Source organism: Herpailurus yagouaroundi, unplaced genomic scaffold, assembly GCF_014898765.1.
Source record: "Herpailurus yagouaroundi ecotype Mexico unplaced genomic scaffold, PumYag 142, whole genome shotgun sequence".
Lineage (NCBI taxonomy): Eukaryota > Metazoa > Chordata > Mammalia > Carnivora > Felidae > Herpailurus > Herpailurus yagouaroundi.
The window spans coordinates 26,625,671-26,647,645 of NW_024412397.1; the positions used below are offsets into that span (position 1 = coordinate 26,625,671).

At 51.4% G+C, this 21,975-nt stretch overlaps 1 protein-coding gene and 1 long non-coding RNA gene across 2 annotated transcripts in view; one reads left to right on the top strand and one right to left on the bottom strand.

Moving 5' to 3' along the window:
• Positions 1–1,646: 1,646 nt before the first annotated feature.
• Positions 1,647–21,975, top strand: part of ZBTB7C (zinc finger and BTB domain containing 7C) — a 158,859-nt gene continuing 138,530 nt past the window's right edge. Inside the window, exon 1 of the mRNA XM_040478888.1 lies at positions 1,647–1,714. The gene's annotated coding sequence lies outside the window, so the exon portion shown is untranslated. The remainder of the gene's footprint in view (positions 1,715–21,975) is intronic.
• Positions 1,650–21,975, bottom strand: part of LOC121032955 (uncharacterized) — a 104,921-nt gene continuing 84,595 nt past the window's right edge. The window contains exon 3 of the long non-coding RNA XR_005791616.1: positions 1,650–1,712. This is a non-coding gene — a long non-coding RNA (uncharacterized LOC121032955). The remainder of the gene's footprint in view (positions 1,713–21,975) is intronic.

Below are 21,975 nucleotides of genomic sequence, written 5' to 3' on the forward strand. Positions count from 1 at the left end.
CCACCTCCCCACAGCCCTTAGTGATCTCGAGTCTCCTTCTGTCTCTGTGATATCAGTATAAGTGGAATCCCACAGCGTTTGTCTTTTTTTTTTTACGTATATTTCTTTATTCCGAGGGGGCGGAGGGGCAGAGAGAGAGAGTCCCAAGCAGGCTCCACACCACCAGTGCAGAGCCCTAGGCGGGTCCCGAACTCACAAACCTGGAGACCGTGATCTGAGCCAAAGTCGGAAGCTTAACTGACTGAGCCACCCGGGCGCCCCCAGTATTTGTCGTTTTGGCTTCAAGGTTCATCTGTGTTGTAGCACCTACCAGAATTGCCCTCCTTTTTATGGCTGAATAATATTCCGTTGTGCGCATAGACCGCGTTTTGCTTATCCGTTCATCTGTCCACTGACTCTTGGGTGGTTTTCATCTCTTGCCCGTTGTGAATCACGCTACTACACCCGTGGGTGTGCAAATATCTGTTTAAGTCCCTCGCAGGAAGATTTTGAGCTTTTTTTTTTTTTAAAAAAAAAAAGTGCCTTGGCTTTCACACAGTTGGGGCTGATCCGCAGGCCCTCGCTGCTATGGCTGCCTTCTCCTGCCGTGCTAAGGCTCTTGTGCCTTGAGCAGAGCTCTTTGTCACACTGTGCCAGGGACCCAGACTCAAGGCTGGACTCTGGCACGCACGGCCGTCCCCACACCACGCTAAGCCGCTTCAGTGTGCCTGTTAGCCAGCTTCAAGCCTCTTGGCCTTCACTTCTTATCCCGAAACACATCAGCCGTGCTGAGGTTGCAAGTGCTTTGTGCTCTCGCTTGGTAAGTTCTCTGTCCCGCCTTCTGAAATGTATTCAGCCACGATCGTAAAAGCCAAGGGACATCACTCATGCACGGTTCTCCCTTCTTGTCCTATGTCGTCCTCTCGCCTTCTCCCTCCAAAAACCCGCGTGTGCTGCTGATGCACTAAAGGGCATCCTGTCTTGAAGCATCACTATCTCTGGGCATTAATTGCCTCTACAGATCCCAAACTCACTTAAAGCACATTAAAGCGGTGACACACTCAGGCAGAAAGGCAGGAGGATTCACAGTTCAGGTTGGCATTGTCATTAACTCAAGTCTTTGGTGTCAACTCCCTCCCGCACCGAACGTCCCGCCTGGCCTTACGGTCAACCTCCGCAATGCATTTTCTGGCCTTTGTTGGTTTGTGTCAGCTCTTGAACATTATTTAAATGTAGTTTGGGGCCCATGCATGCAATTACCATTGTGTTATTATTCAGAGCCAGATTGTTAAGATTCAGGCAGCTGTACAAGGAGATGCCCTGTGCTGTGAGGTCCAATTTAGGAGGGCCTTCCGAGCCGGCGCACGGGGTTGCTAGGCAACCCCATGCTACAGAAGAGGAGGCCTCACTCCGGAGTGGGAAGAAGCCCGGCGCCTTCAGGGAATTGGAGGCAGTGGTCAATCTGAGACTGGCATGGCGCCGTGGAGGGGGAGGGAGGCGTGTGGGGAGCCAGGGGCGCGCACCCAGCTAGCACGCGGTGCTCCTGGGAGGGGAGCGTGCTGTTGGGAGTAAGAAGGAGAGAAGGTGCAGCAGCCCGAGGTCGGCCAGGAAACTGCCAAAGGCTACCAGAGCAGATGCTAATATGCTTCTCCATCCCTTTCTTCTCTTTGCAGGAAATGAGCAGGTTTGCAGAGAAGCTGCTGGCCTGAAATTTAAGACGAAGGCATCATTGCCTGTGAGTATGAATTTTGCTTCCTTAGGTCTGTGGTTTGACAGTGTTCCTGGGAGTAGGCGGGTTTCCCTGTTTGGGGAAGGGGTCATGACCTTGATGGAGCCGGCTTTTGGTTCTTCTGGAAGGTGTGTCCGGCTGGGTGGGGCTGGACTCAGGAATGCAAGGCTGCCGGCGGAAGGTGGATGGTTGGAACCCAGGCTCTGGCCTCCCACTGGCTCAGGAAAGAGTGACTCCCTTGCGGTTGATTAGTATTTGGGGGGAGAGCAGGACTCCGGGAGGGTAAGGAAGGTGTGCATTTTTTCGCCCTGGAGCCGCAAACAGTTTGTACAATTCTGAATTTGCTGCCAGGTTGACCCTACTTAGAACTGTACGTTCTCATATAGGCCGTTGAACAGTGTGTTGAACTAAGAGCAATCATACAGCCCAATGTTTTACTCAAGCTGAGAATATTATTAATCGCCAGGTGCCTGGCAAGAAATAGCCAGAGAGATAGAAAGAGAAGCAGTGGCCTAGGCTCTGTTTTGGAGGTGCCTTCAGTCCAGGGTGGGAGGAGAGGAAACCGGGCATGTGAGGGTATTAAAGACCTTTACGATCAAGCACACAGTCCAGTGTGGCACATATACCACAGCCAGAAGTGCTGGTGACAGGAATGGTTAGGGCACACTTCCTGGGGACAGAGGGACTTGAAGTGGGCTGATGGAGGAGGGAAGCCGGTCGGGGTGTGGGGGCAGGAACAGGTGCCGGGATGGGAACACCCAAAGGCCTATGGGGAGGATGTCATAGACATGCTGAAGGGGTCCTAGATAGTCGGAAGGGGGATGGGGGTGGGGAGAAAATGCCGGTGACATTGGGTAGGACCAAGTAGTAAAGGGCCAGAAGTGGCTTCATGAACGGTCCATGGGCAAAAAAAAATCAGGATGGAGTAAGGTATCCCTCATTTATGTAAATAAAATCGAGTTTCTGCCAGTTTGTCTGTGACCCATGTGAAAGTGGCCGCATGGAGTTTTCACCGAACTTGAAGTTGTATCTGAGATCAATACAGACCCTGGATCAATGATAGGAAATTCACATTGGGGATCCTCCCTAGATGTCAGAGAGAGAGAGAGAGAGAGAGAGAGAGAGAGAGAGAGAGGATAGAGAGGATAGAGAGAGGGGGCCCTCTCCAGACAGCTGCAGCTGACCACCACTTGAGACCCGTGTGATCCATGAGGAGGTGCCCTGAGCTCCAGGTGGACAGTCACCAGGACAGGGCTCCCAATGTCCACTTGATTTTCTCTGGAGCTGCTTCTCACATAGGGAGCTCTAGGTACGATGCCCAAGATGAGAGGAAGCTCAGATTTACTTATTTGGCAAAGGTTGATTACTTGTTCCAAGCAAGCAGGGGAAGCTAGAATGTTCTCAGTCTCACGAATAACAACCAACACGTATATAATTTTGCCAGTTTGCAGCACACTTGACAGTATAGCCGCAGATGAGCTTCGCAGAGGCTCTGTAGATAGTGCCATTTTGCAGATAAGGAAACTGAGGCTGGGAATAAATATTTTGCTTCAGTTCTTTATTTATTTATTTTTTTATTTTTTTTTCAACGTTTATTTATTTTTGGGACAGAGAGAGACAGAGCATGAACGGGGGAGGGGCAGAGAGAGAGGGAAACACAGAATCCGAAACAGGCTCCAGGCTCTGAGCCATCAGCCCAGAGCCCGACGCGGGGCTCGAACTCCCGGACCGCGAGATCGTGACCTGGCTGAAGTCGGACGCTTAACCGACTGCGCCACCCAGGCGCCCCAATTGCTTGAGTTCTTTAGCCAAGAAGTGATCGAGCTGACGATTATGCTGACTTTCTGGGGCACGTAACTGCGGATCTGATTGGGGGATAGGCTGCTGAGTCGGCCCCTGCCTCCTGCTCAGCCATCCTGGAGAACAAGAGTATTTGTGTGGTCCCACAGGGCTCTGCTGGTGGGAACTCTCTGCTCTGCCTGGTCAGCATTTTGCTGTGCTGGCTTTCATGGGATGTGCAGGGTCGACTGGTGATCTTTGGGCCGGGCAGGAAGGCAGCCTGCCTCAAAGAGGCAGGCTCCTGTGTGTTTCTACCACTAGGGACAACCCACTGGAAAGATACTAGAGGGTTCCATTTTTAGCTGCGGTTTGGCTGATTTAGGCTGGGTTGCCTAGAAGCAGAGCTTGAGACAGGGATTCAGGTGCATGCGATATACCGAGGGAGAGCTTTTAGGGACTACTTGTCAGGGAGAGGGTGGGATGTGCCAGGGCTAGTCTTTCCTTGGCTTGACCCATGTGGATTTCCACGGTGTCTGGCCTGGCAGCAAGGGGCAGGCCTCAAGTAACCCCTCATTCACCACTGGCCACTCTTGGGAACGGTGCTGCTGGTGTGACCTCCAAGGCATGCCCTTGACCAAGAGCCAGGGTCGGGAGAACACCACAGGTGAAAGCAGCTGGGAAGTGGGCATCCCAGCGAGAAAAGGGAGTCTGAGGGGGGCCATTGGTTGCACCTACTCTTGTGCCTGTGAGCATCACTACCGTGAAGACAGCCAAATATGGTTTTTACCTGATTCGGCCGTAATTTCCACTGTCGTAAATTTGCATTTTAAGCGTGTCGGTATTAAAATAGCAATCGTAAGTATCAAAGCCTGTGTTCGGTGAAACATGGATGTGCTTTTCGAAACTGTCCTTTTACTCTTAATAGGTCATACGGTCCCATGACTGAATTCAAAAATACCAAAAGGTGTCCTGTGACAAGTCTCCTCCCCGCTTCTGTCCCCAAGCTGCCTGGATCCTCTCCTGGCGACAAAACCAACATTACCAGGGTTTTTGTGTTACTTTCCAAGGACAGTCTAGGCACCGCAGCAATGGTGTGGCTTAGATTTCAAAGTTTTGGTGAGCCTGGTGCAGTCCAGTAAGAGACCACTCAAGAGCCAGCAGCTGGGGCTCTTCCTTCTGAAGGAATTGAGCTAAAATGTGCCTTTTATTTGGAGAGAGAGAGTAATCCACCAAGTCAGCCCCCAGGGGAATGTTCAAAACGCATGTAAACTTTCCAAACGTTTCCAAAGTTTTTACAGTTACTATAGAAACAATTGATGTCTGAGTTACAAATTATTATTACTTCCTCCTTAAGGCAAATCACCTCTAAAGAATTTGAGATGCTGTGTTACAGCCCTCGAAATTCGCAAATATTTAGAATAATTAAAAATTGCACCAAACTCACTAGTTCAAATTATTCCCGACTCATTGCACTGATTGCCTACCATCGTTTGCATATCGTTTGCTGACTTCCTGAAACGTGTATTGTCGCCATAATGGGTTTAGATGCATCGTAGCGTCAGCACCTTGTGAATTTTCACTGTGGTTTCCTTTCATAAAGCGACTGCTGCGGTTTGGAGGTACTTTCTCAACATAGCGATGGAGTAGGACCGAGGCCGGTGAGCTCCCTGTCGTGGAAGGTGCGGGAAGAGTCGCTGGGCCATCTGTCTACAAAGTTGCACAGGAAATCTTCCCTACGTGATGGGCAGGTTTAGGCTACTCACGTCCTGTCATTGCTAAGCGCATGGTCTCTGGAACTTTGTTATCGTTATTGCCTTGAAATCCAGGCCATCCTACTCACACTACCTGCTCATCTTCCAAATTTTGGTTTCACAGGTGCTGTCTCATGCCTATAAATGGCCAAACAGAACTGACTTTGTAATCTCAGAGGTCTGGCGTGTGTGTGTGTGTGTGTGTGTGTGTGTGTGTGTGTGCGCGCGCGCGCGCACGCACGCACGCGCGCACGCACGCACGCACGTGTTTCTTGCCAACGGGCTCACTCCCTTGAGATCTCTGTCATGTTCATGCTCTCGGAGGTTGCCCGAAAATCCTCTAACTTGTGCATGACCAGTTTGAGCCCCGAGACAGATTTTGGTGGCACCCCCACGAGGCAACGGGGAAAAAAAAAAAATCTCATTTCCGTCCGAGAAATAGAATCATTATCTTGATTGAAATAATCTCTTTCCCCAACCTGCAGCCAGATAAAGCATCAAATTGGTGGAGTTTCCTTATCACTGCACAGAATTTGCCGGACACAGAATAATGGCCTGTCAGCTGCCGCTGGTGGGGTGGTTCCGCGAGGCAGAGCCCCCCGCTCTTGGCCTGATTTGGATCATACGGTGTCTGGTGGAGTGTAATATCATTCCATTAATGACAAATTTTTATTATATTAAGGTGAGAAGCAGTGTAGAGTCTGGGACACCATGAGGAAGAAGTGCATTAGTGCTATTCCTATGGTGATTGTCGTTCATCAGACAACATCTAACCTCCGTGGGCACTTGGAAACGGGACTAAAAGCTGTAGATGTTTGTATACTTTTAGGACGTGAGTGTTCTGGAACCTTGTCCCGGCGAGGCCTGATCTTCCCAGGACTGCAGTCAGGGTATGGGCTTGAGAAGGAGGGCCGTTTTGGGTGCAGAGCCAGAGGTCAGTAAGCCAACGTCTTTTGGGGAAGGAAACAGAAAATGCTGTGGGTAGGGAGGTGGGGGGGGGCGGGGCGCTGGCTTTCAGGGCAGCAGTCTGCTCCGTGTTCAGAGTTCCGTGGGGGCCTCAGGAGAAGGAGGTGAGACGATGTTTGTACCAAGTCCGGGATAGTGGCTGTACCCTCAATCCTGCCGGTCCCCCATCCACCGTGGGGGGAGGCGCTGCTGTGTCCCCAGCGTGTGTGAGTGCTTACTCTGTGGTGGGCGTGTTCTAATCGTTTTACAGGCATCAATTCACTTAATCCTCACAATAATCAAATGCATTAGAAATTTGCATTATCTGTTTTTGTTCAAGTGAGAAGGAAAAGAGAGGTTAAGTAACTTGCCCCAGGTTACACGGCCAGTAAAGGGGGTGGAGCTGGGATTTGAAATCCAGCAGTCTAGTGGGAGCTCTTGCTAACTTAAACTAGACTGCAACGGGACTAAATAATGCCGTTCAAACGCCTGGGGCTTTCCCCACACCTTGAACCGTGATCCCATGATAGAAACATCTTTGTAATGTTCTTTTTTTTTTTTTAATTTTTTTTTTTTAACATTTACTTATTTTTGAAAGACAGACAGATCACAGCGGGAGAGGGGCAGAGAGAGAGAGAGAGAGGGGGACAGAGAATCCGAAGCAGGCTCCAGGCTCTGAGCTGTCAGCACAGAGCCTGATGCGGAGCTGGAACCCACAAACCGTGAGATCATGACCTGAGCCGAAGTCGGATGCCTAACCGACTGAGCCACCCAGGCGCCCCATCTTTGTAATGTTCTAAAAGGCACAGAGGGGGTTCCTGCGGTGGAGGTAGGAGGTTGAATGATATCCTAGCCCAGGTTCCTGATCTTGGGCTCCTGGTAGTTCTGATTCTCTCTTCACATGGGATCCCTCACAGCTGTGCCCCTCTGTATGCAGGCTGCAGAGGACCCCCATTTACCCACCTCCGTCTAGCCTTTCCCCCATCTTCCTACAGAACCCTCCTCCAGCGAAGCGCTGTGCTGTCCACCAAGACTTCCCCAGAGAAGGAACCCGGCCCCCCACACCTGCTTCTCAGCCCTCTCTCTCCTGGGCACAACCTAAGTGACATAAAAGCCCCTGTCTTCCAAATCTTGTTTTCAATAGGAGTGCTGGCCTGTCAGCAAGCATGCCTGATTACCATGGTAATCACCACCCAAATGGAGTGATTTTATAATACATTTCCATCAGAAATATGAACAGGTGCACAGGAGAAATCAACATTTACCAACAAGATAGGTTTTGGGAGATTAATCGTGAATTTAGGATTGCTCAAGGAAACAAAAGAAAGAAGAAATAACCTTCACTCGCGGTCAAGGTCCTTCCAGCCTTACCTCTGACCATTTTTTGCCCTGCCTCCCTCCCACCTGCCCTGCTCACATTCCTCCTTGCCTTCCCTCTACTCTCTCCTTTCCAGTGCTTAGCCATCTGTCAAATACCACCTCCTCCAGGAAGCCCTCCTTGCTCCACTTAGCCTCCAGGAAGTTCTGCCAAGGCTACTAGGCACAGAAGCTGCTTAGCCAACCTCTATCAGCTGGGAGCACTCGTCCCACCCACAGTCCTCAAGGCCAGTGAACACGACCCCCCCCCCCCCCAGCGAGCTAAGAACCTCACTGTCTTCCTAGGGGCCTGATTAAAAATGTCATCATGACACTTTTGGGTAACTCTAGAGCTCAGAGTACCAAAAACCAAATTTGTTTGTTCCTGCTGAAGAAACAGACTTCGTTTGCATTGTGGTATTCCTTCTAGAAATGAAGGCAGCAGCGGGGATCCAAGAAAACATACACAGCAGTTTTGATTTCTAAGCCTTAGGGTCCCTGAGTCATCACCCCTTCACCCCCTTCCAAACCAGTTCTGGATATGGGAAACTGGGCTCCTGGGACCAGGAGGGGCCTCCCCCCTCCGCTCCAGGCCACCCTGGGCTCCTTGGCGGTGGGGGGCGTTGCAGCGCAGTGAGGGGGTGCATGGAAGAGGCAGCCTGGCCGCGACACAAAGGGCTGCAAGGGTCTCAGGCACAGGCATGTCTGGGTGTCTCCGTCCCTGTGTGCGCGGGAGTCCGAGGGGCTTGACGGAGGCTTCCGCAGGAAAGGCCTTCTTCTTCACTTTCAAGTAGGACAATACATCAGAGAAGCTGCCAGACCCGCTCTGAGGACGCAAGAGGCATTAGCTAATATTTTGATTTTAGAAGGATGAATAATAAAGAGCCCCTCGCGTGTCTCTCGGAACTAATTCTGAATAATGTGTTCTGCCACGTGTTCCTCTGGTTGAATCAGATTCCTGAAGAGTCGATAACAAAAGGTTTAAACCAGGGGAAAAAAGGCATCTCTCCACCAACTTTTCTCGCTTTTAATTCTCTTCTTGTAATGCTTCTCAGTTAACGGTAACTTACGAAAAGATGAAATGAAGTCGTAACAGGCAGCGATGAGCCCCGGGAGGAGGCCTGAAGTGGCAGGCGCTCGCTTTTGTTCTGCTGTGTGAATGGCTTCGAGGTGGGTCCCCTCACTAAGCTTGGTAATAGGGGGCCTCCCATGCAGACAAATACCAAACACGCGGATGGGAGAGGGCACTGCCCCCTCCCCACCCCCACCCAGGTGTCTCCCTGCAGCGGGGGGCCCAGCAGGGAGCAGGGAGCGCCCTCAACGCTGGCGATTTGGAGACAGTGGAGTCCCCAGGCCAGGGCAGGGTAGCGAATCCACAGGACCCGGTGCAGGATCCCCAACACCGGGGCGCAGTCACCCCCTAGGGCTGAAGGGGAAAGGAGAGGAAGGGTGCTGAGGGCAGAGACAGCGAGGGTGCTCTGCAGGGGGCCACCCTACCTGGGCTGTGCCCTGAGGTGCCCCCGAAGACAGGGAGACAAGGCATTCAACACCTGACCTCCCTCCCTCCGTCCTCCTCCCAGGGCCCCACTGGCCTCCAACAGAAAAGAGAGCAGAGGGAAAGGAGCCCATTGCTGTGGTCTGTAGCGGTCAGCGGAGAGGGTAGAGAGTGGGCCAGGAGGGGCACATGGGGACAGGGGCACAGTGAGTCCTCTCTAAATGACAGACCAGGGGTAGAGAGGGAGGCCCAGCGTCCTTGTGAGGACAGGCCTGCTCTGAAGGCCAATTTCAGGTCCTCCATGAAAGCCCCCAGTGCAAAGAAACATGCCCCCTCCCCGGCCTATTCTCCAGGGATCACGATTCTTTTGACCAGAACAATACTGTCACAAAGAGTTCCCAAGGCCAAGGCAGGACAGGGGGCCGCCTGCCCAGAGAGGAGTTCTGCCAGGTGGCGGCCCGCCCGAGGCTAGCCCTAGACCGTTTGCTCGTCCTGGGTCCACAGTCCTACTGGAGGGCACCCGTGGCTCTCGGCACTGGAGGCGGCTCTCAGCTCTGCACCCTGCCGGGATTTCTGCTGATGAGAAATGAGACCAGTGAAGCCGCAGCTCACACTGATGGGCCATAGAGCTGAGCGCTCGCCAGCGTAATCTGTTTCAGTTGTCCACCAGCCCTCGAGGTGGGTATCTCCCTGCAGAGGAGGATCAGACACAGGGAGGAAAGTCACTTGCTCAAGGCCACATTTCCCAGATGGCTGGATTTCAGATCTGCCTCCTGGCCTGGCTGCCTGCCAGGGGTCCCCTGGCCAAGGAGAGTCTGCACCTGCAGAGAAGGGAATGTCGTTCAAAAGTTGGAACATTTTTTTTAAATTGTTTTATTTGGAAGTAATTTCAAATTACCGAAAAATGCCCCAAATAAAAATAATACAAAGACGGCTTTTAGATCCTTCTATCCTAGACACATCTGTTAAAATTTTACCCCACTTCCTTTATCATGTGTGCTCTATCATACGTGCACACACACACACACACACACACACACACCCGTACTTACACATTTTGTCTGAACCATTGGAGAACATTTTTACAGCCTTTCTTTGTCTTTTATGACCTTGACACTTTTGAAGGACACAATGCCCCCTTCTTATTTTCAATAAAATGGTCCCCATTTGGGGGGTGTGTGATGTTTTGTTGTGGTGAGATCCAGATTATACAGCCTTGGCCAGAATCCTGCCTAGGCAACCGTGGGTTCTTCTCACGCAGTCACGTCCGCGGGCGCTCCTGGCCCTCACTGGTGACGTTAATTTTAATCTCCAGGTCAAAGTATTACCTGTTTTCCCCCTACATGGTCATTATCTTTGTTCTCCCTTGGAACTAGTAAGCAGTCGGTGGGGAGACGTTTTAGACCATGCAAATACCCTGCTTCTCATCAGTTTCTCCCAGGGGGGGCCTCCATTGATGCCTCTTGCCTGATCCAATCCTTAACATGATGGTTGCAAAATGGTGGTTTTCCAAAAAAAAAAAAAGGTGGTTTTCCAGCTCCAGCACAACCTCCATAGTGTGTAGTGTAGAAAGCCCTTGGCATTCTACAGTAGCACGATATATTTGGTCAGTATAGATTTACCATCATAAGCAGTAAAATGTATCTATCTGTGTGGACCGATGAGTTCCATTTTTTTTCCAGTGGTTTATTGTTTCTCACTGTGCTCAATTCTTTTGGTGCATAAATTGCCCCAGACTTCACCAGTGGGAGCCTCTACAAACTGACTCCCATGATATTTGGATATGCCACCATCCCGATTCTGGAGCGCTTTCTTACTTTCTGGGATAACAAGAGGTTCCAGGCTCCTCAGGTATCTACCCCCGAACAAGCCTTGCAACCAGTCATTTCTCTGAGGTGCCTGTTCCCTTTTAGTGGGAGTGGTATTAGAGACCAAAGTCTGGGCCCTGGGTGTGCCCACTGCCTCTGGGTATCTTTGCTTCTTAGCCCTTTCAGGGGACAGAACTAGGAAATAGGTGCATGTTTATACACATATACATACACATATTTTCCACACATACGTATACATGTATGTACATATGCACAGAAGCATGCATATACATTTACATATTCGTATGCTACTCATCACGAGTCCACACCAGTACCTCCAATCCCAATCCACCTCTTCGGGGCTGCTTCTTGCCTCTCCCCATTCCATACTTATGTATCCTTCGCCCACAGTGAAAACCCCAAAGCCATCAACACATTCAGTCATCTACTTAATCCTATATCACATCCAAAGTAATGTCAGGATTGCTTCACCACTGCAATCAACAAACCTTCCCTTCCTTCTCCCTGCTTTGTTCAGAAATAGTTTGGAGTAGTCCTTTCTTTCTTTCCTGGCCCTTCAGTGTGGTAAGAGTATTTATTTGAAATACAGTTAGGTTTATTTTTTTTTCCAGTGTGTTTTCAGCTTTAGGCATTTTTTTCCCCTTCCTATTCTTATTTATTTAAATTAAGAAAAAATTTTCAATGTTTATTTATGTTTGAGAGAGAGAGACAGAGTGTGAGCGGAGGAGGGGCAGAGAGAGAGGAAGACAGATTCCGAAGCAGGCTCCAGGCACTGAGCTGTCAGCACAGAGCCCGAAGCAGGGCTCGAACTCACTAACTGCAAGATTATGACCTGAGCCAAAGTCGGACAGATGCTCAACCGACTGAGCCACCCAGGCGCCCCTTACTGGTTTAAATTTTTAACAATAGGTAGAATGTTAACATACTTTCAAAAGTCAGAACGACACAACCTATACTAAGAGATGTGTCACTCTCCTGTATTCCTTCAGCCCCATTCCCCGCCCCCTGCATTAACCAACTTAATTCTTTTATGCTTACAATTCTATGGCTTTTTGTAAAGATAAGCACATTTTTATATATGTTTTTTAATTGTCCCGTCTTTATTTACCCAGAAGACACCGTATCAGACCGTATCATATACGCTTTTTTTATACTTTGCTTTACGTGTTCAATATTGTCTCCTGGAAGATACTCCATGCCAGTTCATTGAGGTCCTTCCACATTTTTTTTTATAGCTGGCACAGTACTCCGTCTGTGTGTGTGTGTGTGTGTGCGCGCGCGCGCCATAGTTTATGCACCTGCTCTCCTCTGGATGGCTGTTTAGGTGGTTTCCTGTGGTTTACAATTCCAAATAATGTGTGTGTGTTTCAATGCTCGGGAGTGTATCCTCCAGGCAAATTTCTAGGAGTGAGATTACTGGGAAGAGTAAATATGCATGTAGTTTTGTTAAGTGTTTCCAGGTACCCCTCCATGCGGTTGTACTGTTTTGATTTCTGACCTGTTTCCTCCCAATCTTGCCAATAGAAGGTCGTGTCAATTTTGGACGTTTTGCCGGTCTCATGAGTATGAGATGGCACCTTGGTGTAGGTAGTTTGAATTTGCAATTCTTTTATCATGAGTGAAGTTGAACATTCTTTCATAGGTTTAAGGATAATTTTTATATTCCTTCTGTGAATTATCCATTCCTTTGTTCTTTTTTCTACTGTCTACTTTTCTATTGGGTTTTGGTTCTTTGTTTCTCAATTCTTAAGAGTTTACACACACACACACACACACACACACACACACGCACACATGCCTAAGCCCCTGATGCGGGGCTCGAACTCATGAACTCCGGAGATTATGACTTGGGCCGAAATCAAGATGCTTAACCCACTGAGCCACCCAGGCACCCCTAAATTGTTTTTATTTTTATATAGTCAGATGCATCAGTCTTTTCTGTAATTGTCTCTGGATTTTCAGTCATACTTAGAAAGCCTTTTTTACATCGAGGTTATAGAAGAATTCACCCACAGGCAAGCACAGTTTTTAGTGGCTACATAATATTTCATTGAGAAGAAAAATCATTATTTTTATGTCGATGCTAAGAGGAGAATCGGGGCCGTAGGCACATGCAGCAGAGAGCAGATAAGTGCAGAGGGGAGCACGTTGGAGGGTTGGAGGTGTGAAAGCCCTGTGCCCAGTTGGTTTCAGGATGGGGACAGAGGAAAAGTGGTCTCTGCCCTGGAGTGAGAGAGGCTCAGGCAAGGAATCAAATCTGACCCCCCCCCCAAAAAGGCTAAGGGGACTTCAAAGAAGAAACAGGTCTTTTGGGAGGGAAGACACAGCGAGTGTGGGGCAAGTGCAGCTCGTAGGGCAAAATTTAAGGAGGCCTCATGCTCAGGGCTGTGGAGCCCTGGCACTTGGGAGTGAGGACCTCCTTAAATTTTGCTCCTTGGGCACCTCACTGGCCTCCCCCAGGTCTTGGCCCTTCTTTGGGGAGAAGCAGGACCTGAAGGGACTTCAGGAACCAGAATGAATGGGGTAGGAGCTGCCCCAAGTGAGCTAACAGGGAGTGGCGAGGTGCGGGATTTCATCCTGGAGGGGGTAGGAAACCACTTCAGGACTTTAAGAAATTGAAGAAACTCTGTCAGATTGGGGAAAATGGGGATGATAACCATCTCTTCCCAGAGTCGATGTCAAGACTGAATAAGATAATAACCATAAATATTTCCCATGGGCAGAGGGCCTGGCATGGAGTGGAAGTTCAGCGAACAATAGTTTCCTGTACTGCAGGGTGGGGGTGGGGTTCTGCTGATTCTCCTCATCAGGTCTCAAGTCCAGTGCCCTCGACACAGTGGGACTGTTCAAATCACAATGTAGGCGTAGAAATTCTAACAAAACTTGAAGCAAACTATCTGTCCGCTCACCTGGTTTTAGAGGAAGATGCCATTTTTCAAGGACGAAGACAGGGGCAGCTCCAAGGCGCCCATTTTACAGAAATGGAAACTGAGGCCCAGGGAAGGTGTCACAGAGTGTTAATGGCTTACAGTGAGTTACTGTTTGTGCTCCCGGGCGTCCTCCCAAGAGAGATGTGGGCTCTCACTCCCACCCAGCGTTCTGTCCGCACTCCCAGAAAAGCATGTGCCTGTGGGCCTCTGATAGAACCTTTCCAACGGCCTCCTGAGCCAAGTGCTCCCTCCTGAACCGTGCTGACCCGGAAGGGAAAAAGCCCAAAACCAGGAGGAGGCAGCAGACAGGAGGCAGGAAGAACAGCAAGCCCCACTGCCCTCTGGATCCAGCCCCAGGCCAGGAGCTTGGGGGACGGGCCGCCAAACCTGTCCTTTCCCTCCTCTTCCAGGATCAGCTGCGGGCCCAGCGAGGCCATCCCCGAGGCCCAGTGTGGCAGGCCAATCAAGTGTGTGGGAAAAATAATAAGTCTGTGGCCCTGTGGTTGGAACTCATCCTTCAGAGCTCGCTTATCTGCCTCCCCCCTCTAGGGTCCTGATGATTGAGGCCAGGAGGTTGGCTGAATCTCCCAGACCACACTTAGGAGGGAGGGCATGCCAAGGCCGGCTCTCTGCTCCCTTCTCTCACCAGCAGGGCCCCCCCTCCAGCCTCCTCTGCGCTTAAGTTCTGGCGGAGAGATCCGAAAGGTCCCCCGAGCGGAGTCCCAGAGAGCTACCAGCCCTTCCCCCTCCCCCAAGGCCTGCCCTGCCAGGCTCCAGATGACTTAGGTCATGACATTTAAATGCTGGGAAGCCCCCATCTCACACCCATCCTCCCCCCGGGGGCCTCCTGAAAATCCATCTGTTTTTTTTTTGTTTTTTTTTTTTTTAATTTATTTGTAATTTTTTTTTTTTAACGTTTACTTACTGTGGAGAGAGAGGGAGAGAGAGTGAGAGCGTGAAGAAGGGAGGGGCAGAGAGAGACTCAGAATCCGAATCAGGCTCCAGGCTCCGAGCTGTCGGCACAGGGCCACACGCGGGGCTCGAACTCACGAACCGTGAGATCATGACTTGAGCTGAAACCAAGAGTCCAATGCTTAACAGACTGAGCTACCCAGGTGCCCTGAAAATCCATCTTTAAAGCTTCTTCAGCTTCTGTCCATCACTCCAAGCCCATGTGGCCTTGGTGGCCCAACTCAGAGCCGCCTCTTCCCAGACTCCTTTCTCAAACATCAGAATGAACCCTCTACCTGCCCCCTTCACCCCCCCCCCTCCCCACCCCGCGCCTGTGGCCCGCACAGGTGGGGCTTCAGCTGCTTGGGCAGGCCTTGCCTTGTTGGTCTTCAAAGGTAGCTGTGAACAGGACTGTCTGCCCCTTTCAGGATGGACGACCTGAGAGCTGAAATTGCTTCTCCTTCAGCTCTGAATGCTCCCCGAATGCTGAGCCGTAGTGTCACAGATAGGGGATGGGCAATCAGTGCCCGGCTGCCAAAATGCAAAGGGAAAAACCACAGTGGTTAGTTAGGGACAGGAGGTGAGCTTGAACTCTGGCCAGACACTTGCTGAGTGTCCCGGGGGAAGCCCCTTGACCTCTCTGGGCCTCAGTTTTCTCATCTGTTAAACGGAATGATCATATCTGCCTTGCAAGGCCATTGCACCAATAAAGTAGGCCACAGGCACAGCCCGGACCCTGATGCCCAGAAGGCACATGTCCGTTCATTTACAGACACTTAGTATGTGCCTTTGTGCCAGGCTGTAGGGCAGCCAGAGGACAGCAAGCTAAGGCCCGAGTGCAACACTGCACGCTGATGCCGAGAGCCCAGCCCATCCGGGTCGTGCAGGCGCTGGTACCATAGTGAAGGATGAGGCGTCCCTGCCTGCCACGTGCTAGCGGTCTTTCCCATCGCGGGGGCGCTGTGGGTTTTCCAGATCCTTTCCAACTGTACAGCTACGGAGATCCACTCCCAGAGTTTAGTGATGGATGATTTCTGGAATATTCCTCGCTGAGTAGAAGGCCTGGCTTAGGTGGACAAAGTAAGGGCTGAGGGGGAGGGGGAATTCAAAAGGAGCAGCGCTGGCTTCCCGATCTCAAAGAGCTCTTGCTGTGTCACATCCACTGCTGTCCAGGAGGCGTTGAGATGGCCTCAGTCCCTCCTGTGGGGGAGCTGGGTATCGGCCAGCCTAGGGAAGAAGCCACGAGACTGCTTAGTCCTGCTTTAAGAGCCAGGCCTGGGAGCTCTGTCAGCTAGGAGTTCACAGGCACAGGCAAGGCTGGGGGAGAGCAAGTGAGACTCTAAGCTGTCTTCAGTGGCTGCCAAGGGACCTTCTGGGCCCAGGGACCTGCCAACCCCGGGGTGTAATGCCCACTTCCAGCTGGGTGGTTGACAAGTGCCAGTTGAGTGTGGGCTGTGTGCAGAGCCCAGGGTCCAGTCCCTGTGGGGTCAGGAAGTGAAGCATTCCTGCCTGATGGGGCAGTGAGCTGTCCTCCAGTGGGAGAGCGCCATGTCCCCCGTGACCTGCTGGGGCGAGGGGCAACCACAGCAAGCCCCAGAGGCCACGCAAAAGTGTGACTTCCATCATCTGTCACGTCCGTGCGGAGAGGACGGGCATAAAGGATGGGGTGAACCCAGGGAAGGTGGGTTCACCTAGGGCAGGCACCTGTGTACCCCGGCTCGAAGTTTTCCACAGATGTGTAGGAGGCTCTCGCAGGCACCTGCTTCCTTTGCTGAGGTGTTAATGGGTCTTCTACTCCTCCTGGCCATCTCTGAATGTCTGAGGACCAGGAGGAGCGCCAGCCCCATCCCCCTAATCCCGGAGCCCAGCCACACAAACCAGACCATATCTGAAAATGTGCGTCTCTGGAGCTGTCCCTAGTGTGGGGGAGCACTTCTCTTTATTCTAGATGTGTCTCCTCCTCCCCTCAACCCCACATTTCTCCAGGTGGATGGACCTCAGGACCCCAGCTCTCATCTCAGCCTGCCTATTCTTCTCTGGAGAGGCCACCAGGCCCACTGGGAGCTGTGGTGAATGAGTCCCCATCCATCTGAGACGGGCTCAGGGGCCCCCTGATCAATAGGAGAGTGAGGTGCTAGTTAGCCGGGCGGGGAGGGATCGGTACCGCTTCAGCACCCGAAGGCGGTGCCTCTGGACCACTCCTCACTGGTGGTGCAGTGGAGGACAGCTAAGCACTGAGGAACCCCATCGCTCAAGGGGCAGGCCGTGAGAACACCCTTGGTGGCTGACCTGAACGTTCACGGGTGTTGCTGGGGGAAGGTTGTCTTTGGGATGAGCACAGTTCAAATGGGGCTTTCAATGAATAGCTAACGGAATGACATTTCATTGCCGTCTGTGTTCATTCCCTGCACCTCACCTTCCTCTTGTCTGACCTGTGCTTGTTCTTCCACTCCACTCCCATGCACCCATCCGACCAGCAGCCCTTGTGGCACAGACAGACCCCCAAGGAGACGGGGCAGGAGCCCAGGAACAGCTGTCACACTCACCGGGGGCTGCTGAGGGTCTTTGCTCAGCCACTTCTTTTTTTTTTTTTAACGTTTTTATTTATTTTTGGGACAGAGAGAGACAGAGCTCGCTCGGGGGTGGGGGGGGGGGCAGAGAGAGAGGGAGACACAGAATCGGAAACAGGCTCCAGGCTCTGAGCCATCAGCCCAGAGCCGACGCGGGGCTCGAACTCCCGGACCGCGAGATGGTGACCTGGCTGAAGTCGGACGCTTAACCGACTGCGCCACCTAGGCGCCCCGCTGCTCAGCCACTTCTTTTCCAGGCTTTCCGATTCCACAGCTGGGAAGCAGACCCACTAAAACTTCTCTGTTTCCAGTCTTCCAGAGTGAAGAAGGTGGGTAGAGAACAGTGCAAGAAACATTCTGGAGCCTCTCAGGGAAGGGGGAAGGTGTCCAAAGCCATTTCTAATGCTTGACGCAAAAGACACAGAACCAATCAATACCATTCTTCAGTGCAACTTCCACTAAAACATTAACTAGAAAACTGTCCCAGACAGGGATGATGATTTGCCCGAGGTCTCATTGGACAGATGACTAGATCTCGTGTTTTAGCTCTTTAGTCTAAGGTCCTACCTGGAAGTTCAAAAGCCACCACGACAGAACCCTGGCATTGGTCCAGCACTCTCTGGCCTCCGGAGCCCCTGCCTCCTCCAGAGACAGGGTGTCTGCCCCCTCATCTCATCATATGCACTTAACAGTTGGGCTGTTGTTGTTGTTGTTGTTTGTAGGGTTTTTTGTTTTTGTTTTGTGTGGTTTTTTGTTCTGTTTTGTTTTTTGTTTGTGTTTGTTTTGAGAGAGAGAGAGAGAGCACTAATGGGGAGGAAGGTCACAGGGAGAGAGAAAGAGAGAAAATCTTGAGCTGGAGCCTGATGCCGGGCTTGATCCCATGACCCTGGGATCATGACCTGAGCCGAAATCAAGAGTTGACCACTCAACCGACTGAGCTACCCAGGCACCCCTAACGGTTGGTTTTCATGTTTTAAAAAAATTATTAGTGAGATTGAGCAGTGAGCAGTGTAATTTTAACGAGCATTTATACTTCATGGTATTTTCTTTTTTTTTTTTTTTATAAATTTATAGGAACTGTTTATACTGTAGATGTAAATATATGTCTGTTACATATAACACAGTTACTTTCTCCCAGTCTCTTGACTTCCAACTTGGATTGTGGCATCTTTATGACATAAAAGTTTTTAACTTTTATTTAATCATATTCATCACCCCCCTTTTTTTCCCCCTTATGGCTTTGGGTTTTGTGTCCCGCTTAGGAATACCTGCCTGTTGACCATGTATTTGCCAAAAACACAAATTTGCCACAGCTTCACGATCTGAAAGCTTTGGTACAGAGATACGGGAAAGTTGTCTTGGAAGGAAGCAAACATTTTGCAAGGGCCTCTTTGCAAGGAGCCTCTGACCTGGGAAAGCTGTTGGCCCGCCCAGCCCTCATCCTGAACGCCTCACACAGCATCCCAGGTTTTGTGCTAGGCTCTGCCCTTTGCTCCCCGCAGGTCGAGGTTTGGCTGCTAAGCTCAGTGAATCAAATATTGACTGTGCCCTCAGAGTATCTTTTCTTGGTCACCAAGGCCAAATCAAGGCACAGGGACCTGTTTTTTTTTCCTTTTTGTAACCCTGTCCTCCTCCCCTTCCCCTTCCTCACTGTCTGAAAGGAATCCGAAGATCCTACTAACACTGATTGATGGGGGGCGGGCACCTTTATCTGTTGCTGCTTTTATGGGAAACTTTTCACAGAGCCGAGTTCAGAAAATTGTCTTTTCAAACATACCATTCGGTGTAATTTTATAAGATCTGCAGTAATTGCCCTAGAATCTTCTCAAAGAAACCTTGAAATCCAGTGGCTGCTGTGTTATGAAAGAAGCAAGAAGCCTGGGGTAACCAGAAAAGCACTATTAATCCTGTTGGGGCTCATCTTGACTAATTCATTGTTTCTGGCAAGAGGGGAGAAAGATTGCTTTGAAAAGCTTCTTGGAAGGACCCCGGACCTATTGGCATGCACGCGCTACACACACACACACACACACACACACACACACACACACACACACAGCCTAGCAATGCAGAGGTCTGTATTTAACATTTCCAAGTAGGTAACTCAAGAATTAGGTCTGTGCTGAGTCTTGCTGCCTTTGGGGTCCCCATATCATAGTGCCAAATGCTTTCAGGATTTTTTTTTTTTTTTTTTTTTTTTTTTTTTTTTTTTTGTGGCAGGGCTGAGTCACAGTCACCTCCAAAGAGAGAGGCAAACATGGAGGCCTCAGTAAGGGAGCAGCTGGTAGGGAGAAGGAGCTGGGCCAAAGGCTCAGAATAGCCAGTTATGCTGCCAAAGGGTGAAAAGGGCAGAGGAAATGGGTAGGCTGGGGCCCCGTGGGAGGGGCAGCCCGGACAGGGAGGGGAAGCGAGGGTGGGTAGGTGGCTGTGGCCTGGAGATCTCTTGTCCATGAGAAGTTTTCAAAGTGGAGATTCAGGAGTGGGTGGGAAGCCTCTGAGGGTGGGGGAAGGGTCAGGACTTTGCCTCTGGCCAAGGAGGGACCGGACACAGAGCTACCTCCGGATGGCCATTGTGCAGAGAGAGCAGACACAGATCATTCTGCTGGAAGGGTGGAATGGGGTTTAGCAGGCCAGGGAGAGGCAGGGCCTGCTGAGGCATCCCCTTGCTCAGTATACAGGAGGTGCCCCATGAGTGTCAGTGTCCTCGCTGGCTGAGCCCCAAAGGCTTTGCTCCAGGTGGACAACAGTTTCCAGGGCCACTTTAGCAAAACCATCACCAAGTATTTATTGAGCACTTACTGGGTGCTGAGTGCTGGACCGGGCTCTGCAGAAAAGACAAGTGACGTGTAACAAGCAAACATGGCAAGTACCACCAAATCGGAGCCCTTGGCAGCCTCTCCCAATCCGATAGCCAGCTAGAATCCCAGAAGCTCAGGAACTGAAAGACATCTTTCAGAGATCAGTAGGTTGGATCGTCTCCAGGGCTTGGATTTCACTCTGTCATGCCTGCCAACCTCTGAGTGAACATTGAAGGTACCGGGAGCTCATTGCCTACCGAGGCCCCCCCACCCCCATTTCATCGTTGGGCCGCACTGCGCAGTAGGAGGGTGGTGAGCCGGGAGAGCACCAACTGAGAGTCAGGGGCTCCGGGCCCAGCTCCCCCACTTGGATCTTGGAAAGCCACTTAGTGCCTTGGCCTCCTGGTCTCCATCTCCGGAGTCGACAGCACAGCCCCTGCCCCGTCTGCCTTGCAGGGCTGTGGTAACAGAACCTTACACTCCAGGCTGTGGTCAACCGTTCACAGAGTGCTTTACCTGCCCAACTGGCCTCGCTGGGCCGCAGTGGGGAGCACTGGAGTTAAACGAGCATGTGGATGCTTCTTTAGCCTCTGCTCTCTTTGCATCACCTTGCTCTTAATGTCATCTGCACAGAGCCCTGCAAAGAAGCCTTTGTTAGGCCATTTGTCTGCATTTTGTAGGTGAGTTAACCCAGGCTCAGAGAAGTTAAGTGACGTGTCCAAGGACACACATCCAGCCTGTGATGGTGGAGCCGAGACAAAAGTCTCCGGGGAATCCAGCCCCCTAGGCTTCCCACCCCAATACTGTACCTGTCTCAAGGGAGATCAAGACCCAAATACCAACCGTAAGACTTGTCCACTGTACTGGCTCACTCAGCAGGTGCCGCTGCTTTAAACCCTTCCCCCACAACAACGGGGGGAATACCCCAGCTACCCTTTATCGAGTGCCTGCCACGTGCCTGGCCCATGACCTCCCGTGTCCTCAGCAGCCCGTCCCAGAAGCGCCCACTAAACAAAGTGGGCGATGCCTATTGTGAGTCCAAGAGAATTCCTAACGTGGCTCCCAGAAAGCGAGAGATGCCCTGGAGGTTGCTTGTTTCATCTTTTAAAAGCAATGCGAGTGTTTCGTTCTTCTCCGTAGTCACCTCTAGTTTTTAACCTAAAAGGAATGCATTTTGCACAAACAGTTGAGTAAAACTGAGCACCAGAAAGATCTGCCGCCTCGCATGTTGTGCCTTTGCGTCACTTCTGCCGCACACCCCGGGTTGTAAGCCACAGACACGCATTCCGTCTCATCTTCGTGACCATCCCACGCGGTGGGTGTTTTCAGGTCCGCTTGACGGATAAAGATCTGAGGTGCAGAGTGGTTGAGCAGGGCGCCCTAGGCCAGCTAGAAGGAAAAGGGCAGCCCCGGGACTCAGGTGCAGAACCCTCTCCGTTGTGTGACAGGCAGTGCCCGCCACCCCCGCAGCGTGGTAGATCCCATCATGTAGACTCAAAAGGCCCTAGTGGAGGTGGGGAGGAAGGCTTCCTGAAAGGGCTGGGGACCTGAGTTAGGGGCCGGAGCCGGGGCACTGGCGGAGGGAATACACAGGGCTGTAGGAGCAACACCTCGGGTTAGGAAGGAAGTTGCCTGGCTGGAATCACAGGGAAGGGCAGACGGCGGGAGGAGAGGAGGAGGTGGCTGAAGAGTCCGTGGGCCCAGAATGGGGGTGAGGGGCTCTGAACATTGGTCGGGCCACCCTGTTTCTCCTCGGGGATGCAATGCCCATCGTGTTCCTCCAAGCCCTGCCGCTGGCCACCTGTGACAACACAGCCCCCATGTGCCGGAGGCACTGGGGTCCCTTCTTTTCCTCCTCTTCCT